This window comes from Eumetopias jubatus, unplaced genomic scaffold (assembly GCF_037043125.1).
Source record: "Eumetopias jubatus isolate StellerSeaLion01/CBP00866 unplaced genomic scaffold, mEumJub1_p1.0 scaffold_3, whole genome shotgun sequence".
In the NCBI taxonomy this organism is placed as follows: Eukaryota; Metazoa; Chordata; class Mammalia; order Carnivora; family Otariidae; genus Eumetopias; species Eumetopias jubatus.
Window position 1 is genome coordinate 185,650,532 of NW_028274809.1, and position 11,391 is coordinate 185,661,922.

The following is an 11,391-nucleotide window of genomic DNA, read 5'->3' on the forward strand; positions in this document are numbered from 1 at the left end:
ACCTAAGCTCTGATTCTCTCTTTAGGAATAAAGAAATAGCTTATAATGGGATCTGCAGGTAAATCTGAAAAGGCAGATGCATAATGTGATGGTAAATGTGAGATTATATTTTGTGGTTTTCATTAGTGCCAGTTTATAGGTGGTCTGTTGTCTCTGCTTTGTGGGGTGGGCCTCGAGTGCAACCTCTGAAATCAATCATGCTTGTGGATTTGAGGTTATGGGCAAGGACATTTCATTCTAGTAAACGAGAAATGAATGGAAGCAAACATAAACACAGCTGAGATTTTGGAGGAGTTATTGTTTTATTTTTAAGCCAAGTACAGTTATGTTGAATCACAGAAACAGAGATAAATATAAAAACTCTGGGTTGAAAATACACATACACATGAAAAGATTTAGGCCTCTAATCTCAAATAACCAGACATAGGACTGGTTTTAAAGTTCCAAGCTTTTGTGATGCACATATGTAGACCTAGATATTTGAAATCATATGTGATTTTTTTTCACATGGACCTTAGAGATTATAACAAAGACTGAAGTAATTAAAGTCAGTGCAGGGAGGGTAAAAAATGATGATTGTGTCCCAGTGGTTCAGACTCCGTTGGTGGGTGGCTACTCTTGCAATAGTCCTTAGGCTGTCACAGTGCCCCTGGGGTGGTGCTTATTTTCCTAGGCCCAGCCCTATGCTTTGCTGGAAGTTCTCAGCCATGCAGGGTCCAGCACAACTGACAAAATGACTTCCTAGGGTCCTGATGTATAAGGAGGATGCATATGTATACTCCCAGTGGGTTTTTGGTTGTGTGGCACATAGGGCTGTCTCCCAGTTTACATGGTCTCTTCCCGTTTTCACAGCCCATTACTACATGAAGTCATGTGATCCTTTCGACCTTTCTAAGAAGTCGAGGGAATGTCATTATCCCTACTTCACAACCAGCCTTGCTGGGGCTGAGAGGGTGGTCACTTGCCCCAGGCACATGGAGCAGAGGGCTTGTCTGAGCTTGGGGCATGTGTTCTTACCACTGCACTGTCTATATGCTTTTAAAGCAGCAATTCTCAAGCTCTTTTGTAAATGAGTGAAGTCATCTCTTCAAAATGGGATCGGTACCCAGAAAGGCAAGCAAATACATTAGGAGAAGTGAGAATTGCCCTTCCTTATATTTTCCCCTTTTGTTTCTGGCCTTAACTGGGTGGTCAGGGCAGGTGCATTTGGGAGGTGACATTTAAGCAAAGCAGGAAGGAGATGAGGGAAGAAGCAGTACGTATATCTAGGGAAGTGTGTTCCAAGCAAAAGGGACAGCTGTGCCCCAGGGCATGCCAGTCATCTGGCAGAAACAGCAAAGGCCAGTGTGCTTTGGAGCAGGGTGAGCAGGGGACACTGGTTAGGGAGGTCAAAGGGGGCCAGGTCATGTCCGATCTTCGTGGCAATCTGGCTTCTTCAGAAGCAAACTCTAAGGTGGAGTTCGGTTTGCCAGGCATTTATCACGGTGTGCCTCTAGGATCGAGACCTGTGTGAGGGAGGGGGAGAGAGACAGAGGTCAAGCTGCAGGGCAGGCCCAACCACACAGGGCCCTGGACCGAGATTGGCCTTTCTGGGTGGTCCTGTTTCGGGGTAAGCCCTCTGGGCCTTGACGACCCGTGTCACTCGTCCCTGGATATGGGCTGCCCCCAGAAGGCTCTGTGACCTTGCAGGAGGTGACTCTTCAGCGGAGGGCCATCTTGCAGCATCCAGGTACTCAGTTTGTCTGGAGGGGATCTGGGCAGCACGTCACAGTGTGCACCACTGCCTCTCAGGCCGTTGAAAGAACTTTGGCTTTTTCTCCAGGGAAGGGGAGAATCACCAGATGATCTGGAGTCGAGTGGAACAGTATCACCCCATGTGAGGACCACTCTGGCCGCTGTTTTGAGAATACTATGAAGGGGTGAAGGGACCAGTTAGGAGGTTGTGGCAGCTATCTAGGTAGGTGAGGAGGAGCCTGCAGCAGGGAATTGAGGGCTAGAGGTGGTGAGGAGAAGTCATTTCTACACACGTTTGGAAGCTAGAGCCAACAGACCTTCCCGCCATATTGAGGAGTCAAGGCTGACTCTAAATTAGTGTTTGATCCCAGCTACTGGATGTCAAGTTAGAGTCCGCAGTTTAGAGATGGTTTGTAAAGCTCATTCAGGGAGTAGGAGGAACACAGAATAAGAGAAGGATGGAGCCCCGAGGCTGGCCGACATTAAGATCAGACGTGTGTATTTGAGACTTTTTTTGAGGTTCTGCCCCTCACCCACAAGTTATATTAATATCTGTTGACTTTTGAAGGATTTGAATTTACTACCACAGTGGTTTTTGAACTGGTCAGTAGAGTTCTAAATTTCCTTCCAGCTGACTCAGGGGCTTCTGGAGTGTTTTAGGGGTAACTAAGTGGTTCCTCTGCTAAATGTCTGTATATCACTACTAAGCTATTTTTAGGTAGAAGAGATAAAGGGTCCTTTTCAAAGACTGTGTTAGGATGAAACCAACCATATGGTTCCTCTTTCTGTAGGTGTCAATCTGTCAAACACAAGGGTTTCTACAGCCATTGTTTTACTCTGTTTATAGCATTCACTTGCAGATCTTAACACCCACCATGATCTTTTTGCTCTAGGGTCTCCACACTTGTCTAGATTTAATTTCATAATAATTTAATTTCAAAAGATGTAATTTGAGTAGGCTTTTTCTACCCTAAAAGTTTATTTTATGGCTAGTTGATTTGTTACCTTTAGTCCAAAAGAGTTGACTGTGAATTTTCCCTTTACTCCACTTTTTTCTCTTTGTGTGTGTGTGTGTGTTCTTTTTTTGACAAGTTAAACTGTGCTGAGAACCTGGTCCAATTCTTGGAGTAACTTTCCAGATTTCTAATAGAATAAACACACTGATTGTCAAGGTTTTAATAGAAGTTATCACAGAATAGTTTTGACTTCACAGTAGACATACCAACTTGCTAGTGATACTCTGCAGCTTAAAGTGTCCATGTTAACACACGTAACCACAAAAGTTGTTGTGACCCAGACTGTATCAATCGCCTCTAGGAAACAATACTGTACTAAGATCTTCTATCTTAGAATTTACTAATATATCTATTGCACTTGTGCCAATTTTTGTCAACCAGAATTTTTCAAAAATTGGTTTTTATTCCATATTTTCATTCTGTTTCTTTTTTGGGTAAAGAATTGTGACATTGGGTAACTTCCTAACAGATTTGGAGCCAAGAGTATGAATTCACTGTTGTGGAAGAAAGAAGAGAGGAAGCATAACAGAATGTTCTTTTATTTTTTTGAATCCTTGGGTTCCAGGAGCATGGTGTTCTCTGTAAATGCCTGGTCTTTAGAGACAGAGACCATCTCCCACTTTAGAGACAAAGACCATCTCCCACTTGCTGTTGGTGTATGGGCAGGTAAATCATTTCCAAATATCCTTTGGAAGTAAAACATGTCCACTGGGTAGGATTTTCATATAAGAAAAGATTTACATGTACTAATTTTGAAGGCAAACTGGGAACCTTGGGTTCTAGAAATAAAAGTATCTGATCTACTTAAGGATACTTATTGATAAGCTTAGAAGGAAATTCATATATTGTGCCTCCTCTTTTGACTCCATTTTAACTTAGTTTTAGTGAAGTCTGCATGGAGAGGAAAAAAATCGTGCATTTATTTCTTCACCAAATTATAGGGCTATAATAAGAAACAAAGTTGGGTCTGGAACAGATAAATAATTTCACAAAGTGTAGGCGATCGGGGCAAAGTAAATTTAAAAACCATAGACATTTGTGAGTATGTTTGTGTTTCTAATTCTTTAAGTCTTTATGAAGCCTGGAAATAGTTCACAAATGATTTCCACATCCAGGTTTTGGTATTTTTGAGTTTGTGACGTGAAATTCAGTCTAGAGTATTTACCTGCAAGCCCACTTTCAATGTCTGCTCTGCTTTCGAGTTCCACACAAAATCAAAGACTGTGTTCTGTATTCTTATGTGGCCGAATTAATGGGGCAATTGTGTTCTCGGTGGCCTTAGTTAGTGTCAGTTAGTTCCTATTAGTTCCTCTACGAAGAGGGCCCAGGCTGGACACCGGTGTGTACGCAGGTTTTGTATACCTGTGTAGTACTTAGGTTGCTGGGCATACACCACTGGCTGTCTATTCTACCCAACTAACCTTTGGCCTCTGCCTTGAACAGTGCTTTTATTGGTATAGCTCAGAGGCAGGATTCTTTTCTTCTCAATTCTCCTAGTTTCTTTGATTCTAAGGCAGTTGTCTTGCCCTGAAATCCAATCAAGTTTTAGAATTGGCACTCGAACATCAAGGAATTTGAAAGCATCATTAAAAATGAAAACAGATGTCCAGGTCAGTTTTGTGAAAATGGCATTAATAAAAAAAAAAATAGAAGAATACAGGATATCTGCTGTCAACTACTAACACTTTACCATACCAAAAAAATATTCTTTGGTTTTCCAAACAAAAGCATAGCCAAATAAAATTAAAACAGTCCCTTAAAGAAATGTTTTAATAGCCAGACGTTATTTCATAATGCCGCAAATATAGGACACGAGACTTCTGAAAATTACTTAGTTGGTAAATGCTAGATTTTGTAGTTTAGGGTTTGAGACTTTTCATATTTTCATTGTCCATAATTTTAAATTATGAGTAGCCCCTTACCTTCACTGGATTTTTTTTAGTGTCATGATTTAATTTGGGTTTTCTTATCTAGTGCCATGATTTAATTTGGGTTTCTTATCTCTTTCTGTATTTCCTTTGTTGGAAGAGTATAAATCATGATAGCAAAGGTTGTCTCTTTGTCACAAACCATCATAAATAAGCCCAAAGAACAGGCCATAAAAATGTAAGAAATTCTTAGATTAAAAAACATGAGTAATGTTTTCTACCCACCTGATGTTCAGAGGTAAAAGTACACTTTGCATCTAGTAAATTATTAACACTTTTCTAACCAAGGATTTCCTCCTTCCTTAGGAGTTCTGTGATTTATAGATAGTCAATTTAAGAATTAGAAAGATGTCAAACATGATAAACACATTTCATAATCATGTGTTAAAAAAGAATTGAGGAATACTTATAATAAAATTATAATTATTTATAATAATACAATTATTATTTTTTAAGATTTATTTATTTTAGAGAGAGAGAGAGCATGTGCAACTGGGGGAAGGGGCAGAGAGAGAGAATCTTAAGCAGACTCCTCACTTAATGTGGAGCCCGACGAGGGCCTCTATCCCACAACCTATGAGATCATGACCTGAGCCAAAACCAAACCAAGAGTCAGATGCTTAACCCACTGAGCCACCCAGGTGCCCCTATTATACAATTATTATAATAAATGCATATAATAAGAATGTACAGCATTCTTGGGGTAGAGAGGACAAGCTGCTACTATGGGTTGGGAACAGATTCTGTATTTATGAAAGAACTCAAGGAGGTTTAAAGGCAATTATAAAAAGGCAAAATAGCTAATGCAACTAGTTTTACTTTCTTTGGATTTTATTCTTCTCTAGGAAGGCATCTGATGGCTGTCATTCATTCACTCATCAATTCAGTATTTGTTGAAAACCCACAATATGCCAAGCAGGGGCTGTAGACACACGGTGAATAAGGTAGATGGGCCACTCCTCCTGGAGACCTAGGGTTAGGTGTGACTGGGCAGATGGAGAAATCAGTGCATGGGGAGGGGAAATGGACCGTCCTGATAGGAGGGGACCTAATCCACAAGCAGGGAGTTAGCGAGGGCTTCCTAGAGAAGAAAACTGAATAGATGGACAAAGGAGATAGAAGGAAGAGGGGACACATTCTGGGCAGAAGGAGCATCATGTGGGAAACTTTAGAGACAGTGCAATACTCACCGGAGAAATGGTAGCCTGTCTTGTCCCTAGCTGAAATAACTCCATTTATGTTTCTGGCACTGTTTTAGATATTTTACATATGGCAACTCACTGAACCTTTAATACCCGAGTTATTAGCCCAATTTACATATGAAGAAACTGAGTCTCAGTGGGGGTGAGCAGCTTCTCCAAGGTTATACCTGTGTCCCTGTGGCACCAAAGCTTGTGCTCTTTTCAGGGTACTGTTTCGTGCCCCCTTTCCACTCTAAGCCCTGCAAGAAAATCCCAAATTTGAATTTTATTTTAGCTAATTCAGAGCAATCCAGTTTACTAAATATTGTCTTTGTTTGCCTCCTGAGCACAAATTAGCTTTAGTGGAACACTACCAAGATGAACTCCCTTTCGCAATATATCAAGAAGAGTATGATTTTATAAATGTATGTATATACCCAGCAAGTACTTAATTTTTTCTTTGCAAGGAATATTGAACAAATATTACATTAAAGATATGTAGTGATCTTCAAACAGCCAGTGTGGGGGTCAGAAAAGACCCTCTTGTGTGCCTGGGTGGCTTAGTTGGTTAAGCATCTGCCTTCGGCTCAGGTCCTGATCCAGGGTCCTGGGATCGAGTCCCGCAACGGGGAGCCTGCTTCTCCCTCTGCCTCCACCCCCCCACCCCGCTTGTGTGCATGCTCTCTCTCTCTGACAAATAAAGTTTTTTTTTTTTTAAAGAAAAGACTCTCTTGTATAAAAGGTGCCTTGAAGGGGGAAGCAAAAGCTGTTCTTTTTCTTGAAAGATGGCACAGGCCGAATGAAGGGAAGGAAGTATAGGATGCCCTCGGGTGACTTTTCAGCAGGAGAGGCTAAGGGGGTGGGGCTGAACTTTCAAACATCATCCGATCTGTCTGTCCCTGATGCGGGTGTTTACAGGTCTGTTACTAGGTGGTGACCCTCGCTGCATCAGCACAGAGCTAAGCCCTGGGGTGACGAGCACACCAGTTCCCAGAAACCACCTCTCAGCAGTCTTTCAGGGTGAGGGCAGTCTTGACTCAGGCAGTGGTTTTGAAGCCAAAGAGAGGGCAAAGGGACTCTGACAGGGAGACTGGAAGTTTACCGGCATCTCCGTGGCAAAGTGCTTGTCTCTGTTGAAATGGCCCGAGGTTCATCTGGTGACAGGCACCTCATTTCTGGGAGGTTGAGATTGCTGACTAAGCCTCAGACCCTGGCTGGCGGCCTGGACAGGTGGCGGGACGTGAGCCGCTGTGGTTCAGTGTGTGCTTCCATGATGCCAGAGGCGAGGGCATGCTCCCAGAGGCCGTCCTGTGAGGGTGTAGCTCAGAGAACCGTGCCGATTGCCACTGACGAGTGATGTGAGCCCGGGTAGCCGCGGAATGTTCCAGGGTCCAGAGGAGGGAAAACGATGTATCTGAAACTTCTGGTGGGAGGCGGCTTCTCTGGGCAGTCACAGCTTCAAAGGCAGGATGATAGGAACGGAAACTCTAGGGAGCAAACCTCAAGTTAGCGTGGAAGACGAATCGCAGGATACTTTTTTCTCTGGTCGTCTTTCTGTTGGATGTATTCCTGGTGGAGGTTTACACCCACCGGGACGAAATGACCCCTGCTGCCGGACGTCTCTAGTAAACAAGTGACTCAACGAGGAGTCTGATAGATGCAAGAAGTTGAGGCCAACATCCGAGGACGTATAATCTACCTCAGACAAAAAGCTGGATTTGATTCCACCCTATTCTAACAAGTAGGTGACAAGTTAAGGATTTGGATGCCATTCCTCCAAAGCTTCCAGACTAAAACCAGAGTCTGAAATTACCTAAGATTGCCACTGGGGGGCCCCAGTGCTCTGTAAAAATGAGCGTTCCCTTCCGAATAAAGAAGTGAGAATAAAAGAAATGATTTAAACAAGTGAATTGAATTATGAAAGATTATATGCAAATGCATCAAGAGCGGCAAGGGGTAAATACACAACAGTATAATGTGATAAACATGTGGTGCCGTCCTCCTTAATTAGGGATTGTTTAAATGCCACCCTTCGCCTCAACACTGTGCACAGTTATGAAATAAACTCTCCAAGAAAAGGAAAGTAAGGGCTGGTTTCCAGGTCTTTGAATGCTGTACAGGTGTTCACCTGGCTGTGTGTGTGTGTCTCTGCAGGTGTGTGAGCGGGGAGGGAGGAGAAGAGTGGGGGGGGGGTAGCTGAAAGAGACTGTACCGCAGTGGGAGGGCAGGTTCTGATTCTTGCAGCCTGCGGGGAGGAAATACCTGGCCAGACTTGCCAGATTTTGATTTCTTATAATGTATTGGTTCTCAAACCTGGGCTCAGAGTTTCTGATTCAGTGGACCTGGAATGGGGCCTGATAACTTGCATTTCTTTCTTTCTTTTTTTTTTTTAGAGATTTAGTTATTTGAGAGAGAGACGGAGGAGAGAGTGGGGGGAGGGGCAGAGGGAGAGCATCTCAAGCAGACTCCCCGTTGAACGTGGAGCCCGATGCAGGGCTCAATCTTATGACTCTGACATCATGACCTGAGCTGAAATCATGAGTCGGACCCTTAACTGACTGAGCCACCCAGGCACCCTCCCCGCCCCTGCCCCATAACTTGCATTTCTAACAGGTTCTCAGGTGATGCTGATGCTCCTGGTCTGGGGACCCCACCTTGAGAACCACTATTGTCATACATTATATTCTAACGTTTGGAGTTCTTCATTTGAGACTAGGGCCTTTTGACATATAAGGGAGATGCCTCCATCTAATTGTTCTATTCAATTATTCAAGTATTTCTATTCAATTCATCTTCTGTATCTGATGATTCATATCTTAAAATGCACCCTCTTCCTGGAATGAATACTCTTCTCTTCCCCATGAAACCTTCCATGAACCCCGCCTAGGTAAATCCCTGAAGGCTTCATCCATCCTTTCTAAGTTGTTGGGAGGACACCTTTATTCAACATTGCAGATTACAGACTAATCTTTTTTGCTTGCACTTAATGTTCTTTTATGTCTATGCACCATTTATGTCCATTTTGAGTCGAACACTTTAAGCATAGTTATAATAGACTGAAGTAAAGAGGGAATGAGAAAAATGGCACAGAGATTATTTCACAGTCAAAGACTAAAGGGATATTTCTGGAAATTCTAGCTTGGGGACTCTGAATATAAAATGCTTGTAAGCTATTAAAGAACAGACAGTGACAATGTTTAATTTTATTGCTACAGCATGTAATAGCTCCATATTCAGATGGGCTTTTAATTAAACAATGTGTTGATGCTCCTATACTAGAGATTTGACTCCCAACCCTTATATTGTCTTTATAGGGAAAGTTCCAGTACACACAAATAGTGATAGCATTTGGGGCCGGATCTGTGGTGGTGCTAAGGGGTTTGTCAGGAGGAGGTTGGGGTGTGGCAAGCTCAGCCAAGAAGAGTTCTTGTTCTCTCATTGTAGGAGTGTACCTGGCCAGGGCGCCTGGTTGGCTCAGTTGGTTAAGCATCTGCCTTTGGCTCAGATCATGATCCCAGGATCCTGGAATCGAGCTCCGCATCGGGCTCCCTGCTCAGAGGGGAGTCTGCTTCTCCCTCTCCCTCTGTGCCTTCCCCCACTTGTGCCTTCTCTCTTGCTCTCTTTCTCAAATAAATAAATAAAATCTTTAAAAAATTGTACCTGGTTAAGCACCCCTTTGGTCACAAATCTACCATCACCGCATGCTGGATAAGGTAGATATTGGCATTTACCAGATTTTTTTTTTTTTTAACCACAAGTGAATTATTCTGGTAGTAGGGTATAATATTTTTTTTCTTTTTTTCAAATCTGTGATGAATTAGAGTCCTATTCTTCCATTAAATTGGCATACTAATACCTCCAACTAGATAATGTCCATGAAGTAACTGCAATTCATCATCCCCATTGTAAAAAATAATTTAAAAATAAAAGCAATCAGAAAATTCTGGAAGTTGGGGCGGAAGGAAGTGTGTTTTCACTTTCCTAATATGAGCACACACTTGTCATGTTGAAATATGCCTGCTCAGAGCAGTAGTGCTCAACCTTGGCTGTCAATCAGAAATGTTTCCCTGGCCCTGCCTCAACCCATTGGATAAGAACCCTCAGGGGTTGGGATGGGTGCATTTGGTGTGGAAATCTGTATTTTTAAAAACCTCCCATTCCCAATTCTGTTGATTGGCCATTTGGGGGCAACTATTGGTTTGGTGTATTGACTCATGCCCAGATTGTCCCTCTTTGGCTCTTACCACACTCTTCATGGCTTTTGAGCTACTTATGAATTTCAACTTTTCTCATTGCATGTAATTGCTAAATAGAGAATTTTCCACATGAATGCCTCTAACTGTATTGAAACCAACCCCAGACATATCTTAAGATACATTTCCCCAGGAGCTCAGTCAATACAGATTAATTAATTGTTTTTGGATGAGCGCAAACATACTACATCACCTCAGCACTGGAATATTAATTGATCTAATCAATAGAAATTGGAATATTGCCATGTTAAACAAAAACTACATCCTTTGCTCAATGAGCCACACCACCACCATTTTCTAAGATCCCGAGTTCAGTCTCCCAGAACAGGGGTTCTGTTTTTCGCAAAGCTGTGGACTGGTGTTACGTAGAAAGGAAGCCTCAGCAGGGAGTGAGATGTGTCAAGCTAAAGGGAAAAATCGAAAGTGAATGCACAGGTCCCAAGGGTGGGGGCTATCCCAGGTTCTCTGGGCTTTCAGCAACGTTTATTATTTCTACTCTGCGTCAGTAAGTTGGATGGAGAAAAAAGACCTGACAACAATGCCTAACTTTATAAAAAAAATAACATTACATAAAAGGGCGTGTAATGTGTATAGAGCACATGAGATGTCTCTGTATTATTTCTTACAACTGCCTGTGAACCCATAATTATCTCAAAAAGTTAAAAGACATGTATGTTAAGATGTATTTGTTTATATATGGGTGATGTACACACCCATACATGCGTGACAAGTTTTTGTCCTCTCCCTCCCCCATCCACCTTCTTCTGTATGTGGAGGTCTAGGAGGCATGTGGCGGAAAAGTCTGCAAACAGTGCAATGCTCAGGCACAGGGTTAGTGAAGGGCATATGAGTTGTCTAATAATAACAGCTGCCTTATATTGAGTTTCCTTGAGCCAGGGACTTTGCTAAGCTCTTTATATTCATTATCCCATTTAATCCTTACGACAATCTTGTAGCTAAATACTATTATCCTATTTTACAGATGAGGAAATTAAAGTTTAGTGAGCTTAAGAGACTTGCTTAGGTCACAATAGTCTACAAATGGTGGAGTAGGGATTTGAACTTTAGTCAAATATTGAAGCCTACGCTTTCACAGTTTTATCTCCTACCCCATCTGTAAGGTAATGGGAATCATACCTACTGGCATCAAATCAAATGTTTTTGGCTTATTGAACTGCTTTAGAAGAAACTATTGGTTCCAGAAATGATTCAGAATTCTCATGCACAAAAAGTTTTTTTTTTTGTAAGTATATTATGAACTAACCAAGTACATAAAGTA